General features: G+C 42.6%; 1 protein-coding gene and 1 long non-coding RNA gene across 4 annotated transcripts in view; one reads left to right on the top strand and one right to left on the bottom strand.

Annotated features, from left to right (window-relative positions):
- Positions 1–1870: 1870 nt before the first annotated feature.
- On the bottom strand, positions 1871–20174 carry LOC116515664. The gene is made up of 4 exons (XR_004256272.1): positions 20086–20174; positions 13158–13184; positions 7634–7861; positions 1871–2389 (listed from the first exon to the last, which is right to left on the bottom strand). It is a non-coding gene; the product is annotated as an uncharacterized LOC116515664 (long non-coding RNA).
- A 126-nt stretch (positions 20175–20300) lies between these two features.
- The window catches only part of SCMH1 (Scm polycomb group protein homolog 1), a 45250-nt gene continuing 43123 nt past the window's right edge, over positions 20301–22427 (top strand). For all 3 annotated transcript variants that reach the window (XM_032227807.1, XM_032227808.1, XM_032227806.1), the window contains exon 1: positions 20301–20383. The gene's annotated coding sequence lies outside the window, so the exon portion shown is untranslated. The remainder of the gene's footprint in view (positions 20384–22427) is intronic.

The following is a 22427-nucleotide window of genomic DNA, read 5'->3' as shown; positions in this document are numbered from 1 at the left end:
TTTCAAAAATTTTTAGCACCTCTTCTGTAGATGTGGCCTGCTTTGTGGGAGTGGCTTGCCAGCCATATGACTGGGTGGGCATGGCCAACTTGTAAAATGTGGTGAAACTCACTTAACAACGCTCTTGCTTAGCAACCAAAATGTTGGCTCAGAAACTCTGGCATTGAAGCACGCAAGTCTTAAAGCTGTCAAGTTAAAAGACCCTTGCACCCCTAACCCTTTAGAAAAAAAACCAGGGGTGTTCAAATTTGACAGCTTTAAGACTTGTGGACTTCAACTCCCAGAATTCCTCCTCTCGCTCTTCATCCTGATGATGTGCGGACGGGCAGGGGGAGGGAGCTGGAACCGGTTCTAAACGGCACAGTAGATTTGTGGAACCTCTTCTTAAGAAGAGGCTAGAACTGGCAGGAACCCACCCCTGGTGCTATATAAATAAAGTGGGGCATGCATCAATCAACTGTGCTCTGCTGGCAAGGATTAACCAAATATTCCTAATATTCTAGAATGATGTTTTTCAACCTCAGCAACTTTTAAGATGTATGGACTTCAACTCCCGGAATTTCCCACTGTCAGAAAAGTGGGTGCTGGGATGCTAAGATCCTGTTAGAAGGTTGCGCTGCTATCCTTCAGTCTTGCTTTTTGGTCAGATTCAAGTTCCCCTTGTTGGTTTTGTGCACTACCTCCACTTACAAAAGGGGTATCCTTAGGTTGCAACAGTGTGGTGCTGCCTTACCAGAGGTGGGTTCGTACCAGTTCGCACCAGTTCGGTAGAACCGGTTCGTCAAATCTACCGAACCGATTAGAAGAGATTCCACCAGTGGACCCGGAAAGCAGGCCACACCTACAGAAGAGGGTCCAAACTTTTTTGAAACCCACCACTGACACACACACACACACACACACACACACACACACACAGACTCACACAGAGAGAGAAAGAGAAAGAGAAAGAAAGGAAGAAAGGAAGAAAGAAAAAAAGAAAAAAAGAAAGAAAAAGTGAGAGATGAAAGAAAAAAAGGAAAAAGGGACAGAGAGACAAAAGGAAGGAGAGAGGGAGAGGGAGAGAGAGAGAGAGAAAACACATGGCTGGCAAGCCACTCCCACCAGGTCACATGGCCGGCAAGCCACTCCCACAAAGGAGGCCACACCCACAGAGTAGGTTCGAAAAAAATTTGAAACCCACCAATGTGCCTTACCCACGTGGATCAAAGCTCTGAATCTTGTAACCACCCTGAATCCCTGAAGGAAAGACAGGAGGTAAAGCTAATAAACAAATACATAAACTTGATCAAAGGATATTGATAAGATCCATGGGTAAATGTGTGCATGTTGTAATCTGAGCAATGATGTAAAATTAAATCACATTTTTATTTAATATGTTTAATCCCTGTTGCCGCTTTTAAAAATATGTCACCAAGCCTCTTTGTACAATGCAGTCCTTAGCATGCTCTTCCTAGCGGGGAAGGGCAGTCCTAGAGCTCACCAAAATTATATTCCTGTTTTATGCTAGAGATCAGATTCATTTAAGATCAGGAAGTGATTAGCAGGACAATTATTCAACTCTCTATTTACTGTAGGGAGGCAGTGGCTCAGCGGCTAAGATGCTGAGGTTAGTGATCAGAAAGGTCGGCAGTTCGACAGTTTGAATCCCTAGTGCCGTGTAACAGAGTGAGCTCCCGTTACTTGTCCCAGCTTCTGCCAATCTAGCAGTTTGAAAGCATGTAAAAAATGCAAGTAGAAAAATATGAATCACCTTTTGTGGGAAGGTAACAGCGTTCCATGCACCTTCAGCATTTAGTCATGCCGGCTTTGAAATGGAGATGAGCACCGCCCCCTAGAGTCAGGAACGACTAGCACATATGTGCGAGGGGAAACTTTACCCTTACTTATTTACTGCATTGCCCACTTCCAATATTAAAACTACTTCCTCCAATTTGACAAAGTTCCGTTTAATCATTTAATTGCCAAAAGGAATGGCTGTTCGATACAGCTTGCCAAGAATTTTTTCCCCCTTAATTCTTCCAGAAAGTTAGCCAGTAGTCTCGGATAAATTAAAGTCCAATTATAAACATTTCCTTTGCTTCAAAACTGAGTGGTTGATCAATTGACTGTTTGATTTACACCTCATCGTTCTAGTCGAGTATCGAAATTGCAAAATTTAGCGAGGCTTCTGCAATGCTGTTTTAACTGAATCCAAAGGCAGGGAATGCTGGTTTATTTCACCCGTCTGATATGTCCTTGCTAACCCCTGGTAAAGTTGAATCGCAATGAAGCTTTCTCAGGCTTTCCGGTAGAGGAATTTGAAATGTGAATAAAGACTTTTGACTTTTTCATTTCGTTCAGTCCCCTGGGTTTGTGTTCTTCGAATTTGGCTGGTCGTTGGGTCCCTCTGTAGGCAAAGTTGTACTATTACAATAAGTCATGTTTTTGCTGCGGGAAAAGCATCCAAGTTTGTTAGATCTGTGTACAGCTATTCCGCTGCAGATATGGGGCACGGAGAAAGGCTGAGTTCACACAACCACCTTCATTTGGTGTTGAAATTAAGTCATTTCTGGGTTTAATAACACCCTATGCCACTAAAGAATTTTACAAAATCAAAGAAAAGTGTGTGTTGGGGATGTAGTATCTTATCTGAATTGACAAGGTTCAGTGTGTTGCCAGAATACAGCCAAAAGATGCTGGCTTCTGTTGATACTCTGTCCCTTTCATAAAATGTTACTGGAATGTGTAGGTGGAGGGGAATAACTCTGACTATACTTCTGTTCCTCCCAGGTTCCTACCTTCCGCCTCTTACAATTAAGGAAAAAATATAAAAAGAAGGTTAGCTAGTAAGGGGACTGGAGACTAAAACATATGAAGAACGGTTGCAGGAACTGGGTATGTCTATTCTGATGAAAAGAAGGATTAGGGGAGACACGATAGCAGGGTTCCAATATCTCAGGGGTGGCCACAAAGAAGAGGGAGTTAAACTACTCCAAGGCACCTGAGGGTAGAACAAGAAGCAATGGGTGGAAACTAATCAAGGAGAGAAGCAACTTAGAACTGAGGAGAAATTTCCTGACAGTTAGAACAATTAATCAGTGGAACAGAAGTTGCCTCCAGAAGTTGTGAATGCCCCAACAGTGGAAGTCTTTAAGAAGATGTTGGATAGCCATTTGTCTGAAACGGTATAGGGTTTCCTGCCTAGGCAGGGGGTTGGACTAGAAGACCTCCAAGGTCCCTTCCAACCCTGCTATTGTATTGTATTGTATAGGATGAGTAGGAGATCTCCACCAGGGAGCAACCAAAGGGAATGTGTCCGTGTATATTAGCGCAAGCCCCAAACAGTGTGAATCTAATTGCAATGTGGCCAGAGTAGCAATTTAATGATAAAAGCTCATGTTTTGCGTGAAGTTCCTATAGTATAATATAGACTTTATTGTCGTTGTACAAAATAAATACAATGAAATTGGTTTTAGCCTCACTGGTGCAAAATTATAGCAGAGACCGGGAGAGGGGAGAAAAAATTAGTCATATGTTTCCTGCGTGTGCATGGAGTGATTGTGGTTGGATTTAAAAGTCTGACAGCCCAAGGATAGAAATTATTTTTAAACATAATTGTTTGGCTGGCTATGCTTTGATGTCTTCTGCCCGATGGTAGAAGTGCAAAGAGACACTGACCAGGGTGTGAATCATCTCTGAGTATCTTCCTTACTCTGCTAAAGCAGCGAGATCTGCCGATGTCATCCAGTGGGGTTAGAGGGCAACCAATGGTTTCTTGTGCCGAATTGATCACTCTCTGTAGTGCCTTCCTGTCCGCAGCTGTTAAACCAGCATACCATTCTATAATGCAGTATGTGAGGACACTTTCTATGGTGGACCGATAGAAAGAGGTCATCAGCCACTTGATTTTCTATCCAGTTCTTGGCATTTTCACAGAAATCTGGCAAGCCTTCCCTGCATGTAATCTGGGAAAGTCAATCTAAGTAGAGGCTGGTTCACACTTCATGCCACATCGTGGTTTGTTGACTAAAGCACAATGCTTGTATTCCCCCAATAATCAAAATCAAGCAAATATTATTATGACTTGGCCATGGGGAGAATTTTGGACTCCTGCCTGGAATCCTGTGATTCCAGGCATCTAGCAGAGCAAATCCATCTGAGTTGAGCCCAGCTCGTTAAGACAAACGCTTGAACTCCAAAAGATCAAGTCAAGTTTATTAAGGAAGCAACATTGTTTCACAGAAATGTCCTTGTCCTAAGGGAGCTGAGAAGACAGAAGCACCCTATAAGAAACAAGCTAAAGGAGAGAGCCTTAAAAGGGGCATAGATGTGCTACCATTGATGGGGAGCAGTATGAAAAATCCTAGAACCATAATGGCGAACCTATGGCATGTATGCCACAGGACAGGTGGCACACAGAGCCCTCTCTGTGGGCATGTGAGCCATCTCCCCAGCTCAGCTCCTCTGCCTCTGCGCGTACACCTCCTGCCAGCCAGCTGGTTCTCGGGTCTCTGCCCTGCATGCACGGAGGGCAGGGTGCATGCAGGAGATGCATTCATATGGGTGGGGGGCATGGGGGCATGCACACATGCACGGGAGACTGCGTGTGCATCCATGGGGGTGCATTCAGGGGTCACACACTCATGCGCGGGGCAGGGGGAGCGTGGGGTCACGTACACATGCACAGGAGTCGGGTGCGCATCCATGGGGGTGCATGCGGGGGTCACACACTCATGCACGGGGCTGGGGAAGAGCAGGGGTCATGCATGCATGCACGGACAGGGTGGGGCACATGGGGGGCACACGTGCATTGTATTATCATTGCATTTCGGCACGCGATGACAAAGATTAGCCATCCCTGTCCTAGACCTTCTCCCGTCTTCAGGTGGCACATGTTTGAGGCCGTCCTGCTTCCTTCAAAAGCTGCCTTAAAACGTTCTCCTGCAATGCAGGCCCATTGGAAGAAAAGCTTGGTAGGCTCTTCGGGGGAGTTTTGCTGCCCTGTCACTTTTTCTGCTGAGGTGGCAGAATGTCCCGTTGATAAGTGAACCAGAGTTCACTCTTAATGGTATAAAGTGTATGAAATGGAAGGCTTCTCCAAACAATGCGAGCACTGGCTTTGAAAGGAGCAAAGGACCCCTGAAATGCTGAGATGGGGACATTTGCAATATATGCTGCATTTAAAATAATAATAATGTGCAACTACTCCTCCATAGGAGACTCGCTCTGTCGTGATCAGAGAGTGTTTGGATTAGTGAGTGAGAGCAGAACCAGACCGGTACTTCAAACCATATTTTTTTTTCCTGGGGAGAAAGCCTCTGTTTTGCTATCGGTTTCTGACAAAATGGAAAAGCGTATGGAAAAAAAAATAATGCTAATAAGGAAGGGAGACCTTGCGAAGAAAATGGTCCCAGCATTTATCAAAGCAGCCCATTCCATTTCTTGATCCTCCGGTTTATCCAGGGAAAGCAGCGTGCTCAGTTGCTTCTGATTTTTTTCCCCCCATATTCTTACTCTTGTGCAAATACAATTGCTCGCTCAGCTAAAATTCACAGGGCTAAGTTGTAAGCGTAAACAGCAGTCGGTGAACATATACATGGATCCTGTGTTGCCTTTGGAAAGAAAAGCAAACTTATTGAAAACTTTGCCGCAAATCCATTCCGTGAGATGAAGGGCAAGGCTTGGGGAACCAGGTTTCTCAACCTTCTTGAATCCCATAGGAAGGGATCCAATGATTGGTATCACCAAAAGGAAACAGGTTACCTTCTGCTAAATACATACGGTTCAGTTTTATACTTGTTTGGGGTGGATTAGGCTCCATCATCCTTTCAGCTTCCCCAAAAGGTATGAAAATATACCACTAAAATTCAGGGAGGGTTGAGGGACAGCAACTACTGCAGATTCTAGGGGTGAGTTAAGAGGGTTTGAAAGGGACGTGGTGGCTCAGTGGCCAAGACGCTGAGCTTGTCAATCAGAAAGATCGGCAGTTTGGCGGTTCAAATCCATAGTGCCGCGTAATGGAGTGAGCTACCATTACTTGTCCCAGCTTCTGCCAACCTGGCAGTTCGAAAGCACGTAAAAAATGCAAATAGAAAAAATAGGAACCGCCTTTGATGGGAAGGTAACAGCGTTCCATGCGCCTCTGGTGTTTAGTCCTGCCGGCCACATGACCACGGAGACATCTTCGGACAGCGTTGGCTCTTTGGCTTTGAAATGGAGATGAGCACCGTTCCCTAGAGTCGGGAATGACTAGCACATATGTGTGAGAGGAACTTTTACCTTCACCTTCATAGTTCTTCATAGAACGCACAAACCTTCAGACATCCCTCAGGTTTCAGAGGCCAGGTTTTCAAAAAAGAACAGAATTCCAAATACAAAATACAGTTGTATCAGATCAGGTTAGTGGCATACATGTGCCATTCGTCATGTGGGATTTGGGGTTTAGCGTGTTTTAGGAACTTAGCCATTGCAATTCGAGAACTGTAGTTTATCTTGGCATGTTGTGGAAACCCAGCTGACTGTAGTGAATTTGCTACTGAACGGGTTAAACAAGTCATTGATTACTACGGTGTAGGAATTCAGTGTGTCTATGCTGATTGGCAAATGACAGAACTTCATTTATTTATATGGAAAAGACTATTGATGGGAGGAGGCTGAAGTAGATGACAGCCTTGACAGAAGTGTAACTTTACTTTCCACCCTTTTTAAAAGGATATTTAAAGATATATTGCATCCAGTTTTGGTCACCATGATGTAAAAGAGATGTTGAGATTCTAGAAAGCGTGCAGAGAAGAGCAACCAAGATGATGAGGGAACTGGAGGCTAAAACATATGAAGAACAGTTGCAGGAACTGGGTATGTCTAGTTTGATTAAAAGAAGGACTAGGGGAGACATGATAGCAGTGTGCCAATATCTCAGGGGTTGCCACAAAGAAGAGGGAGTCAAGCTATTCTCCAAAGCACTTTAAGGCAGGACAAGAAGCAACGGATGGAATCTAATAAAGGAGAGAAACAACTTAGAACTAAGGAGAAATTTCCTGACAGAACAATTAATCAATAGAACAACTTGCCTCCAGAAGTTGTGAATGCTCCCAACACTGGAAGTTTTTAAGAAGATATTGGATAACCATTTGTCTGAAGTGGTGCAGGGTTTCCTGCCTGAGCAGGGGGTTGGACTAGAAGACCTTCAAGATTCCTTCCAACTCAATTCAGTTATTCAATTCCATTCCATTCCATTCTGTATTTAGAATATGTTTTAATGCCAATGTTTGTTTTCTTTTTTCACATAAGCTGTCCCAGCTACCAATTGATAGGAAGCACAATAGAAATAAACACACAGGATTGAATTTGCTTAAGTCATCACCAAGCCCAGGATTAATTGCCACGTGCCAGATTAATTAACAGCAATTATTTGCAGGTTTCATCCATTCTACAGACCCGCAGCAAGTTAAAACTCAACCCTGCAAGCCAGTTTGAATAGCTGCACTAAAGATCCCCGGTAGACATTTCTTTATAATAACTGGACTTGCTTCCAGATTTTATAGGAGAGGATAAAGCAGATCCTGCTATCAAGTAATCAAGTATCTAGCACCCTCCACTGGAGAAAAATATATACATCTTACTCTTTGAAGCACCAAAGTGCTCAAATTACCTGAAAGATTCAGTTGCCAAGGAAACCGTGCGTTCTGCTCTTTATCGTGTTATGCACATTTACTCTGGCAGTGTTACCCCTCTGCGTATCAGGCTCTGGAGCAGGACTGAAGCATGTAGGAGGGGGGAACGATGACTGTAACCGACTTGATCTATTATTCAGAAGCTCTGAAAAGCCATTCACAGCTGCTCGTAAAACGCACACAGATTCTTCAGACCTCTTTAGGCCCTCAAAAAAAAAAAAGGATCTTGTTACATTTGAGCACAGAATTCCACATACAAAATACATGGTGGGGGAGAGGGGGGTATCAGGCTAATGGCATGTATGTACTATTCATTACATGTGCAACAAAGGCAATACTTGGCTGAAGCCAAGTTCCCAAGTTCATTTCAAACGTAACTTCAAAACTGATAAAAACTCAGGAAAAGAACTGCCAGACCCAGTTCAGACATCGTAAACAGTCATTGTATGATTTGTTTGGCTTTGAGTTAGTATGTTTTAAGAATCCAGTCACTGTGATTTGCAAACCATGATTTATGATGTTGTCTAATGTCTGAAGCCAATCACGACTTAATAAATAAGCCATTCTTTAAAAAAACTGTGGAGAATAAGGGTGATGGTCTTGAGAGAAGTATGCAGAAATCATTACTAAAGCAAAAGGGGCTGAGACATTTTTTAAAAAAAATCCAGAGCAATGAGATACTTCAGAAACAGTTCAGGAAGGCGTCTCCCTAAATCAGAGGTCCTCCAGGCTAAAAATTGCCAAGTTTGGAGACCCCTGCCCTTAATCACTGAGCTATAAGGAGATACAGCACAATCAGACTTGCAAGATTCTGCTATTGTAACATTTCTCAATAAAGAATAGTTCTAGCTTTTTCTGTGGAGTTGATTTTTGGTCCGGTCTACCTAATGGGGCTACCTCTTATTTAACATGCAAACTAGGCCATGGATTGAAGACTGGGAATCTGTATTAAATACCGATTTCCAGAAAGTTAGTAAGACCAACTAACATTAGTCAGAAAGCAGCAGCTGCCTCTTTCAGCTGGTTTGGAAACAGCATTTTCATTACATTTCTAGAGTATCAAAGATTATATTCTATCTCATGTACAAGTAACATAGTAAAATAAGATACAAAATACAACAATTCAAAAGTGATAAGTGGTGGTGATGAAGAATATATCACATCTAGCACTACAGTTCAGTCACATAGATCTATCCTCCAAATCAAAATAATTCTCTAAATCAAACAGATGGGGGGAGGGGAAAACAAATCGACCCAATTGATTAATTCAGTTCAGCTTTCCAAATCAAAACAAATTGCTGAATCGGTTGCATCAGGCCAATTTGTGTATTTGTTTGATAACTTTAAAATGGATTCATAAACTACTGGTATTTGGTAAAATATATTATTTTTGGTGCTAGAAAAATTGCAATACTGGTACTAGGCAGGTATCTCTGGGGAGGGCATTCTTGATTAATAGATTAATTGACTGGCCGGTTATATTTCTGCTTACTCGCGAGCAACCTGTAGGTTGGTAAGCAGAACTAATTGTCATAGGCCACTCATGGCATTTTCCTGCTTGGAAAAAAAGGCTGTCTCTTCTGTTCTACATACTTACAAAAGACAACCAGAGTATCAGATAAATCTCACTTCAGCACCAGGAAAGGGACAGCGACAGCACATGAAACTGCTATACTGTACATGAAACTCTGCTACCACAACATGCTTTAGGGCATTTGCACCTGGCAGTCTAGCCTAAATTTAGACAGCAAGACATCTCTCAGAGTAATCATATAATGGTGGAGTTCAAAGAGACCCAAGGATCATCTAGTCCAATCTTCTGCAATCCATACGAAAATCAATTAAGCCATCTTGTAGAATGGCTCTCCAGTCTCTTAAAAGCTCCCAGAGATGAAAAACCTACAGCTTCCATAAGTGAATTGTTTCGTTGTTGTACACATCTCAGTATCAAGTAGTTTTACTTTACATTTAAGCAAGATCTTTGTAGCTGCAATTTATACCCATTATTTCTGGTCCTAGCTTCTGTGGCTGTAGAAAATTTCCTTCCCTTATGTACTTGAATACAATTCTTGTGTTTTCACCAAGTCTTCTTTTCTTCATGTTCTTCTCATGTTCTTTCAGTTCATCTTCAGGTGGGTATAATTCCTGTTATAATTTTGTTGCTCTCCTCTTAACTCCATTAAATACCCTTCTGGAAATGTCTTGGTCAGAACCGGACCCAGTACGCAAGGTATAATCTCACCAGCCAGGACTTCTATTGGCTGTGATAAAAGATAGACAAATATACATTTCCTAATGTCCATATGGGAAATGCAAGATCTGACACCACAGAAGACTGATAATAATGAATGAGAGTTAATTACTAAAAACTCATGTTGATCCAGATTTGTTATAAATGAACAAAAGACTTGACTAACATACTGCAACAGTCATTCTTTGGGGTAGCACTAGCTTCAAGTATTTGCTTTCCTTGCCTGCATTAACGCTGTGTGCACACATGACACACAACTGATCAGTGTCACCAACCGTTCCTCTCTAGTCTACATTAGGCAAAATGCATCTTGTATATTGTGTCCTGAGCTATGCATTTTAGGAAGGACACTGACAAATTATAGTACATCCCGAAGTATCTGTGGTGAATGGTTGGAGGTGCTGGGTACCTTTAATTTGGAGACCAGACAACTGTCTTCCTATAGAACACAAAGTAGTGTTTGTAATTCCTTAAGACAGAACAATAAATGAATTTAGAAGGAAATAATAGTATGCCTAATAGTATGAGCTGTTCAACAGTAAAACAGGTTGACTTGATAGATGATAGATTCTCCTGGAACAACTCTCCATGGCCAACTCAAGTAAAAGCCAAAGAACCAGTTGCAAATGAGACTGAATATATATCCAAGGATTGAAATGGATGATCTCTACACTGCCTTCCAATTCTTACATTCCATGTTCCTCTTATTTTCTTCTTCCCCGAGAGGAAGAAAATCTGAAGGAAGTTTTGCTTTGCTTTGCTTTGTTTTACTACTGAAGTGGAAAGTTGAAAAGAAATGCAACAGGTTATAAGAATGCATGAATTTTTAACACATCTCTATTGTAAAGGAGACTGATACCAGAGGTGGGTTCCTACCAGTTCGGACTGGTTCAGCCAAACTGGTAGTGATTTGGCCACCTGGGTTGCTGGAACCGGCAGCGAACCAGGCATGCCATGCCCCAGAACTGGTTCTCCAGAGGGGCCAACATCTTGATTTTCAGTTCTATGCATGCACAGAACAGTTGTAATAGCACAAATGTATTTTTTTCCTTTTTTTAACGTTTTGCACATGTGCAGACCTATTTTTGTACAAATGTGCATGGGCACGAAGTGTATGTCTGGCATGCACGCAAACGAAGCGAGCGCATGGCTGCAAGATTTTTGCGCGCACTGAACTGGCAGTAATGCTGTGAACAACCCACCACCCATTGATACCTCTACGGTTTATCACTAATATTGTTTTTTTTTAAAAAAAAATCCCTCTCCCTTCTCCTTTTTAATACACTATGGTTACGTTGATTTTCACTTTCTGTGGTTTGGTTTGTTTTTAGTTAGAACAACAGAAGCAAATGGCTAACAGCAGGACAGAGCACATGGCATGATGTTCACAAGTGGCATTTCTCTTGAGGAGGGAAAGGACAAGTCATAGTATTAGTCAAACTGTCTATTGGAACAGGCGGCCCTGCAACCCCTTTTTCATGTACGAAGCTCCTTACGTCACTGAAAATTTTCTCATTGCTTGAGAGGGAAGATTGGGAAACCTGAGACATGAAATGTGCTAATGAACTCAGGCAGGGAAAGGTTTCTTCCACCTTTCCATGCTGCACCGATTCATTTAGTCAGCTGTCACACTCACCTTCATTCTACAGCAGGATTGGGCTGTGAAATAACATTAAATTAAACCGCAGGCTGACATTCGGCAGCAAACACAAACTCCGCAGGAGGAAAAGGGGGCTGTCCAGAGAAGCATTGCTGCTCCTTTGAAAAACGCTTTGTCAAATATCTAACTGCAATTTCCACAGGAAGAAAGAACCATCTTTCTAAGGACATAAGCATATTTGTTGGCCATATTAAAGGCAGGCTAATAGCGGAGCATTTGCAATCCTTCAGATACGATGAATATTTTTCATTCGTTTATTTATTAAATTTACTGGCCACTCAATTCACTATCCAAATGATTTGGGGTTGCTTGATTTATTACCCCGCACTATTGGCCATTTTGTTTAGAGGTTATGGGAATTAGCATTCAGCCCAAACTGGAAAGCCACTGGTTGCCAGTTTTTGTTTTGGAATTTGCATCCTTGTGTTCCATAAGGTATGAACGGTTCCACCACAAATGCGCGCACAACAAAAGCGCGCCTGACTAAACCGCGGTGTCTAAAGCGCAGTGACAAAACCGTGCGACGAATGAGCGACGAATTAGCCCTAAAGCGCGCCGACAAAAGCGCGCCGACAGAAGCGCGCTGTAACGTAACCCTAAACCTAACCCTAACCCTAAACCTAACCCTAACCCTAAACCTAACTGTAAATCTTACCTTAAATTAAATCGCGCTTCTGTCGGCGCACTGTTGTCGGCGCACTGTTGTCGGAGCGCTTTTGACATCGCGGTTTTAGCGCCGCGGTGTTGTCGGCGCGCTTATGACGTTCGCGCTTTTGTCGGGTCACGGGTATGAACTACTAATCCTTCCATGACCAAAGCCTGAAACTACAACAATCTTAAGAAAAACTCATCTAGAACAGGTGAATTAACAAATACACTATGTGGTGGAGGAATGTGTATCCTTGAGAGAATCTGTAGAGATTATCAGTTATCCAGATCAATCATAACCTGGAGACTGAGAATCTCTACAGACCGTTAACTAGACAATTTGGGATGAACACCTTTTGAATGGTGTGGGAGTAGGGATGGATTTCCAGGGGGGACGAAATTGCAGACTACAGGAACCAGGAGCACTACTCAAGTGAGCCTGAGGACACAGATAAAGCTCCAAGTGCTTCAATGACCCTCTAAAAGGACGCAAATGACCAGCGTATCTGCAAGGAATATAAATCCTTCCTTTCCCCACTATCCTGTCAGAGCTGAAGAAGCTTCTTGGATGAGAAGCGAAACGTCTTCCAAAGAAAAACAAGGAAGTCCAGTTGCCTCGAGAGAGCTGTGAACTTATTTCAGAGTCATCCCTAACTTCTAATATGATGAGCTTTGTCTGGGTGGCAAATGCAGTTTGTGCACTATTTCATTAAAGCCAAAGAATGGTTTTGATCAAAAGAGGCATTGTATCCCACACAAGGGTCTTTGCAGAGTGTCATTAACTATATAAAAAGCATTTCATTGCGACATGAATTATAGACGCAGGCTGTTACTGCCCCGATTTCAGAGGAAATGATGGTTACTCTTAATTAACAATGAAGGATCACTGTTGCAAGGACAACTTCAAAACATAACCCACCGCAGGTAGAAAACTGTAACTCACCTTCTGGTCCTGATTAAGTCCCTGAGTCTACCACAAAGACAAAAATGCAGAAAGAGACTAGTCAATTATAGAGTTCTACTGTTTCTAACAGTTTCTGATTCTAACGATCAAGGTCTACATTTGTAGTACACGTTTCAGTCAATTAAGAAACCAAATAAACGTGGTATTCAGATGTAATGGAAAGGCCATCTTACAAGGAGTGCATCCATTGTAACTGCAGCTCATTTTAGTTAACAATGATCATTTTAATCTATTCTTCCTCTCCTGATGGCATGATAGCGGAGAATTACCTTTCCAGAGATCTATTTCCAGATGCATAAAATTGCAATTCCCAGAATTTGGAGAAATGCCTGATCTTTAAATTCCCTGTCTTAATTCTTGTTTTGTAAGATATGAAAGATTTTTAACATCATTGACATTCCCAATAGGGTTGCATAGTGATTTCAGGACAGTTTTGTAAAACATGGACTCTTCTGATGTTTGAGTGGATCTTGCAATGAACAGTCAATCCATTTCAAAGGTGCCTAAATATTAATTTCTTGGCTTCTTCTGATGACGCTTCAATTAAATCCTATGCATGTTTTCCTCTGTGTTACTTTCCAGGATCACCTGCAGTGGCAGCCAACTGGGGTTGATAAATCAATGCCTTGCACAGGAGGAAAAAAGAAATACAAATGCAACTACAAATAGTTGCATTTGTGGCAGCCTCTCAAATACAAACATTTGAGAGACTGCCACAAAGAGGAGAGGAGGGGGGTCAACTTATTTTCCAAAGCACCAGAGGGCAGGAGAAGAAACAATGGATGGAAACTAATCAAGGAGAGAAACAACGTGGAGTTAAGGAGAAACTGCCTAACAGTGAGAACAATTAACCAGTGGAATAGCTTGTAGGTGCTTCATCGCTGGAGGTTTTTAAGAAGAGATTGAATAGTCACTTGCCTGAAATGCTATAGGGTTTCCTGCTTCAGCAGGGGGTTGGACAGGGATCACCAACCTTTCAGACCTCAGGGATCACTACATTCATAATTTTAAATCCTGCAGAACACTAATATGAAGTAGTGATGGGATGGGGTCTTTCAGGCACTTAGCTTGGCTGCCTGTCAGCAAAGAGAAGTGCCCGGGGTCAACCCTAGCTTTGTTGTCCATTGCAGCTAGAAATCTCAAATACAGCCAAGAATGAACGTTGGTCTTGTAACCAGCCCGGGCACTAGATCGGTCCCCTGCAAACTCTTGTCTCTCAAGGAGCCCGGCTGAAGTTTCATGTGTCATTCACTGAAGCACCTGGACTCCCAAGGGAGGGAGGGAGGGGCTGGAGCTACTAAACAGGCAGCCAAGCTAAGTGCCTGAAGGACCCCATCCCTTCAGCGAGTGGGATTGATTGCTTTGACCCTAGAGGATCCCTGATTTGGTGCAATATAAAAAATGCAAAGATTTTTCTGCGGACCACCAAAATGTTCTTGTGGACCACCAGTGACCGCTAGACTAGGAGACCTCCATGGTCCTTTCTAGCTCTACTCTAATTTAAAAGGTAAGATGGTACAAAATGTCCTAGTAGAAGAGGAGAGAGAGGAGAACCAACAATGTCAGTTTTCCTCTTGGTGCTCATGTCAGATTGTACCCAACATTCTGGGAATAAGTAAGATCTATCTATGGGAGCCATTTTGCAAAACTGTGATATAATCTAGAAAATCCAAACAGCTACACTTTCTCTCAATGTTTGATTGCTTCTGGTTCATGAATCCTATCTAATATTTAACTCCAGGTTGAAGAATAGCAATAACAATAGCAATAACACTTAGACATATACCACTTCATAGTGCTTTTAGAGCCATCTCTAAGCAGTTTACAGAGTCAACGTGTTGCCCTCAACAATCTGGGTCTTCATTTTACCGACCTCAGAAGGATGGAAGGATGAGTCAACAAAGCAGGATGATAGAAGTTGTCATACAATATTCCCACTTCGGATACTGCAAAAATGTGACAAAAATGAAACCATTTAAAAGCTTTTCTTTGTAATGTTGAATAAACTTCGACAGGAGTGAGCGTTGACATGAAGGACTGCCAATCCAGAATGCCTGACTTAGTTATTTCTGTACCTTCTCCTAAGGAAGCTAAACCTCTACCCGGGGGTGGGGGTGGGGTACGGAGCTGCTAATTTTAAAGAACTAATTTTTGTCTTGCTGCAAGTTTTAATTTAACAGTAGGGCCATGAATGCAGAAAATTAACACATCTTTGGAAAGTGAGAGAAAATTGCTGCATGAGGGACATCTGTGCTTGCCATTAAAATATACATTCCCAGGAGAACAGAAAACATTTTCCGTGGGTGAAACAAAGAGAATTATACATTCTCTTTGACTTCCTGGCTGTCTGAAATACCTGGAACTACTTTAATTCTACTATTTTATTTTTCCATTTTTCACCACCACCATACACACATACACACACAGAAACACAAGCTACCTCTTTTCTTTTGCTACTTGTGATTCTGTTCCTTTGGGACAAGGGTTATTTGTATAATACTTTTACTCACTTGCAAGCCTCTGAGACAACCAAGCTGTAAATCTCAGTGATTACATATTTCCATATGGAGCACTTGGATTCAAGATACATAAACAGAATAATTTTCTCCCTACTGCAGACAGATTCTTGGGGGGGGGGGGGGGGGGGGGGGGGGCTCTGAATAAAATTCAATATGTATATCCTTTTTTTTCATGGGCCTCACAAAAAGACAGCAGAAAGAAGCTAGGAATAGACCCGAGTTGGAGAATGGTACCCAACCTGCTGCTTTGCACTGAAACGTGTCTCTCCATACACACACACACACACGCACACGCATGTATTTGCAGGCCCTCAATAAGCACAGATGGAAGCTGAGCTGTAAGGGACTGGAACAGATTTCCCAGCTGTTGCTAAATGCTCTTTTCCTTAGGAAGTGCTAGCCCAAACAGCACCAAGATATACACATGGCACATAAAGGCTTTCCTTTCTTTGTGTCAGATCTTTTGCATAAGGAAGGTATCCATTCCATTTTAAGCTTCTTGAGCTTCATATTTCATGCACAACTGCTGTATAAAGCATTTCAAACTATCGCCTGGTGACATGGAAGCAAACTCATTAATATAAAGATGAATTGCTCAGAAGACCCTTCACCCCTGCTAATTATCTTACAAATATTCCATCCTGTTCTTTGCAGAATAGCCTTTTCTCTGGCTAGTCTCAAAGCCCTGCCCTCCCAGTAGTAGAAAAGAGACAGAACATGGGCTTAGAGGATTGTCACTGCTCCTGTCCAAAGCGGACAATTGAACCAGTCTTCCATGCACTATTGGGATAACACTCCTACAAAACGAGAGCTTTGACATATTAATGCTTCTGCTAGTTAACCATCTGCATGGGTCAAGTGAGAATTTCACAACAGTCGACTGAAATTTCAAGAAGGGTAGCCAAGTTTTGCTCAACTGAAATCACTGTTAAGGGGGCTGGTAGTCTGGCTTGGTCTCATTAATAAGTGATTACATCTGCTCCTGGGTGTACTAGCTTGAAGGTTTTTTTTAGTATTTAATGTGGGTTGATTAATTTTAATTGTATTTTTTTTTTAATTTGCTCTTTTCCATTTCTTTTGTGGTTAAGTGAATTAGTTCTTCTGATTATGCACCTTTGACCTAAAGAGATCATAGGGATGATTACATAGGGATCTCCATTATGTTTTTTTTTCAACAGTTGAAAAAAAAAAAAGGATTACTGCCTTCTTCCTACAAGTCAGATCCATAATGGTACACACACACACAGACACAAACACATACACACACACAGTGTCAGTGGATGGTTTTTATAAAACCATATACTTTCATAAACCATGAGATACCTTCCAGAGCTGTGGTAGAAAGCGATTTGGGGGTTTCTCATTAACTTAACTAAGTTTTAAGGCCTAATGGTAGGTTCAGAAAGCAGGCAAGATCAGGCAAATATTAAATTACATTTAATATAAAACTATTTAAATTAAATTAACTGCATTTGACATTGTTAATTCTTTATATTCTATAGTTTTTACTTTGGACTAGTTATTCTCTCAGCCCAACCTACTTCATAGGAAAGGAAGGAGGAAGTGCTATGTATTCTACTTGAGCTCGTGAAAGGCAGCATATAAATCTAATCAGTCAATAAATCAATCATTTTCTCCTCTAATCGCATGTAAAGTTTATTTTAGTAATGCAGCAATGTAGGAATTTTCCCTATATGAAATATTGATTTATTTTTAACATCAATACTTCAAACATCTCTCAAGTAGGTCAGTTATTGCCAAGACAATGGTATAATCATCACTTAGTAAAAATGGAACAGCTTGAAAACTATTACTTTTTCTTCAAATTCCTAGAGAGCAAAATCATCCATCTCTTGTTCTGTGTTCAGTAACTTGAGCAGGTCCTCAACTGAACAGAGTGTTGGCCTTCCTGGGGTCCTTTCTATAGAATAGAATAGAATAGAATAGAATAGAATAGAATAGAATAGAATAGAATTCTTTATTGTCAAAGTATAATTGGACACACAAGAAATTTGTCTTTGGTCCATATGCTCTCAGTGTACATAAAGAAAAATAAAATAGAATACATTCATCAAGAATCATAAGATACAATACTTAGTGATAGTCATAGGTTATTAATAAACAATCAAATTATACTAGGAAACAAATAAAACAATATAATTTTTAAAGATACAAGCAACATGGTTATAGTCATGTGGAAGCAGATAGGTACTAGGAAAGAGATAGGTACTAGGAAGGAAGAGAAGAATAATAGTAATACAGTCTTAGTAGACAATTTGAGTGTTTTGGAATTAGTTGTTTAGCAGAGTGATGGCATTCAGGGGGGGGGGGAATTGTCCTTGTGTCTAGTTGTTCTGATGTGCAGTGCTCTATAGCCGTTTATGTCCAGGACGTGAGGGGTGTGTAGATATTTTGACAGCCCTCTTTTTGACTCGTGCAGTATACAGGTTCTCAATGGAAGGCAGGTTGGTAGCAATTGTTTTTTTCTGCAGTTCTAATTGTCCTAATTGAAGTCTGTGTCTGTCTTGTTTGGTTGCAGAGCCAAACCAGGCGTTATAGAGCTGCAGATGACAGACTCAATAATTCCTCGGTAGAACTATGAGCTTGGTGCAGGGAACGATAATATAATCCTGGGGAAAGGAGCCTCCCAAAGCCCTGTGTACAGACAAAGGCTAAAATTTGATGGCAGCCACTCTTGCAACACATTGATTCTACCCTGACTCAGAATACAGCTAAAGGGTCACCTATATTCATGTCGATGTGCAGTACATGCAAGTATCCTTAGCTAATTCTGGACCACCCATCATGGACAGCCACAGGGATGTCCTACATTTACGTTTGGCTCATCATGGGTTTAGTGATTAAGGCACCAGGCAAGAAACCAGGAGACAGTGAATTCTAGTCCATGAAAGCAGGTTGTGTGGACCAGCCACACTCTCTCACCCCAACCCACCTCACAGAGTTACTGTTGTGGGGAAAACAGGAAGGAGTATACCTAATACCTAATACCTAATAATGTTCAGGGAAAACTCAGGGAAGACAACAGATACAAGATCAAAGTCTATCTACAGATCAAGGTGGCACAGTGGTTAGGGTGCAGTACTGCAGGCCACTTCAGCTGACTGTTATCTGCAGTTCAGCGGTTCTAATCTCACCGGCTCAAGGTTGACGGAGTCCTTCGGGATTGGGCGGCCTAGAAATTCAGTAAATGAAATGACTCAGCCTTCCATCCTTCCAAGGTGGGTGAAATGAGGACTCAGACTGAGGGGGCGAAATGCTGACTCTGTAAACCATTTAGAGAGGGCTGAAAGCCCTATGAAGCGGTATATAAGTATAACTGCTATTGCTATTGCTATTTCCTCCCCCCAAAAAAATCCAATTTAATCAAAAAAATTGATCAAAAAATTGATCAAACTTAAATATACCTGCACTGAAATCTGTATTGAAATAATGCAACACATTGAGCTTTATAACAAACATTACAATAAAAGGGGAAAGAAGTACCACCAAACCTAATCATTAAAATGTACTCTGAAATAATACAATGGATCAAGATTTCCTGCATAACATTTCAATAAAAGAGGGGACCAGGCCAAATTTAAATATTACTACATCGAAACCTACATTAAAAGTAATTCAATGGATCAAACTTAAACATTACAATTGAAAAAAACCACTTAATCTTAAAATATTCTTGCACTGAAATCTGTATTGAAATATCCAACAACTCAAGAGTTATAACGTTACAGTAAGATTGGGTGGGACAGGACTCAAACTTATATATTTATATATACACTCCTGCGCTCAAATCTGAACTTTTAGTAAGAAGATTTTTTTTGTCTGAAAACTTATTTTTATTTATTCATTTTGGCTTGTCACGCATGTAAGAGAAAACAAGTATAAGTATGAATATAACATGTAAACATACTATACTTATATAGTTTACTAAAGTAAACATGTATACTTATAAGCAGGTATACCTATATACATAGGAAAGGAGTACAAATAAATGGGAACAGTATAAAAAGTAATTTATAAATAATTTTGTAAAAGTAATTTATAAAAGGTAATTTATAACATTACAATAAAAAGTAATTTATAAATAATCGTATAAAAGTAATTTATAAAAGGTAATTTATAATATTACAATAAAACGTAATTTATAAATAATTTTGTAAAAGTAATTTATAAAAGGTAATTTATAACATTACAATAAAAAGTAATTTATAAAAAGTAATTTATAACATTACAATAAAAAGTAATTTATAAAAGGTAATTTATAACATTACAATAAAAGTATTTTGTAAATAATTTTATCAAAGTGATTTATAAAAGGTAATTTATACCATGACAATAAAAAAGGAGACCCAAACAGAAAAGGGCCCGACCTTCTCCCGAGCCTCCGTGAACAATAGCGGGCACCTCCAAAGCGAGAGAAACGGGGGAGCCCGTGCCGCTTGGCCGCTCGGGCCCTTGCGGAGCTCGCCTGCCCCGCCGCGGCCCGGGCCTGGCATCCCTCCGGCCGGCCTCCCCAGCGCCTCCTCAGGCGGCAGGGGGCGGCGTCGGGCCGGGCAGGCGGCTTCCTTCCCCGTCCCTCCCCTTCCCCACCTCCCTGCGCTTCGGAACATGGCGGCGGCGGCGATAACGGCGGCGAGGGACTGAAGCAGCCCCGGCGCTCGGCCGCAGGTGAGCCCGCGGGCGGGGAAGGCCGCCGCGTCGGGGAAGGACGAGCTCCAAAGGGCGGAGGCGGCCTGGCCGCCGGGTACGGGACGCCTCCGCCCCGCGTAGGCCCGGCCCTCCTGGGGCAGCTCGGGCCATCCTGGCTGAGTGACAGCGGCCGGCCCGTTCTCTCTTCGGCGGGCTTGGCTGCCTCCCCGGGCGCCGCGGATGGGCCTACGGGGTGGGCGCTTCCCTCGCTTGAGAGACCGGGGTGTGCTGTGTGTGGTTTGGGGGGAGATGGGGGGCGTCCCTGCCTCGAGGTGGGGGGGGCAGCAGCCTCCCCGCTTCTTCGGGCGCGCGGGGTCTGGTCTGGCTCCCTTCGGCTCGTCTTGGGGGAAGCCTGGCCTTCTGTGAAGCATCCTACGGCCTGTAGCACCACGGCCTCCTTTTCCTGTGGGGCTGAAGGGATGGCTCCCCAAAGGAGACCCCAGACCCCCCCCAAGAGGTTCTGAAGGGGCAGCCCCATCTGGAGGGCGCTCCTTGGGGAATGAGACTCCCCCCCCCCATGGAGGCACGTGGGAAGGGGCTTGTCCTGGGATGCTAGTTGGGGAGGATGATTTAGGGGTTCTGAAAAGGCCTTATGGGGGGAGGGAAAGGCTCCCCAAAGGAGACCCCAGACCCCCCCAAGAGGGTCTGAAGGGGCAGCCCCATCTGGAGGGCACTCCTTGGGGAACAAGACTCACACACACACACACACACACACACAAATGGAGGCACGTGGGAAGGGGTTTGTCCTGGGATGCAATTTGGGGAGGATGATTTAGGGGTCCTGAAAAGGAGCCTTATGGGGGGAGGGGAAGGCTCCCCAAAGGAGACCCCAGACCCCCCAAGAGTATCTGAAGGGGCAGCCCCATCTGGAGGGCGCTCCTTGGGGAACAAGACTCACATACACACCCAAATGGAGGCACGTGGGAAGGGGTTTGTCCTGGGATGCAATTTGGGGAGGATGATTTAGGGGTCCTGAAAAGGAGCCTTATGGGGGGAGGGGAAGGCTTTCCAAGGAAGACCCCAAGCCCCCAAGAGTATCTGAAGGGGCAGCCCCATCTGGAGAGTGCCCCTTGGGGAATGAGACTCACACACACACACACCCAAATGGAGGCACATGGGAAGGGGCTTGTCCTGGGATGCAATTTGGGAAAGATGATTTAGGGGTCCTGAAAAGGAGCATTATGGGGGTGGGGGGAAAGGGTGAGCTGTGGACCAGGGTTGGTAAATGGAGTCTGCAGGGTGAGGGGCAGCAGGAAAGCAGCAGTGTGTGTGTGTGTGTGTGTGTGTGTGTGTGTGTGTGAGTGAGTGAGTGAGTGAGTGAGAGAGAGAGAGAGATATGAAAGCAGGACCAGGAGTTATGTTTCATGGTGGGCTTCCTGGAGTCACTTTTCTGTCTGCTGCAGAAATCAGGAGTTAGGACAATTTGTCTCTTCCGAATAGATTTCTTGAATCCTTTTTTCTTCTTCTTCTTCTTCCCCTCTTGATTTGTTCCTCCACAATAAGGATTTCCTCTGGTTCCTCTCTTGTCCTCTACCTGTCTCTGGGATGCTCACTGATTTCTCAGAAACCTTCCCTAATTGTTTGATGTTTCCCCAAAAGCAATTTGGGATAGTCTGATGCATGTTTTGGATTTTTCTTTCTTTCTTGTGATTAAAACGATGGACTGGCGTTTGTTGAGGAAAGTGGGCTTCAGAGTACAAAGAAGCCCTAAGTTTAAATAGGGGAAATATGATTTTAACTTGGTTCTTTTAAAAAAAACATATCCAACTATATTATTAAGTAAATAATTTCCCTCTTGGGAAGCATTTGGCAACTGTAAGCCACCCAGAATTGTCTGGAGTGGGCAGCCATAATAAATGTAATAATACTAATACAGTAACAATTCTAGTTACTGGGGAAAATAGTGTTCTCTCTCTCTCTCTCTCTCTGTCTCTTTCTCTCACACACACACACAACTGCAGACTTAACTTGAATTGGCTACTTCACAAACCAGATAATCCATTTTGTGGCTTTGCATAATATT

This window comes from Thamnophis elegans, chromosome 12 (assembly GCF_009769535.1).
Source record: "Thamnophis elegans isolate rThaEle1 chromosome 12, rThaEle1.pri, whole genome shotgun sequence".
Classification (NCBI taxonomy): domain Eukaryota; kingdom Metazoa; phylum Chordata; class Lepidosauria; order Squamata; family Colubridae; genus Thamnophis; species Thamnophis elegans.
This window is presented reverse-complemented; position numbering and strand designations above follow the sequence as displayed.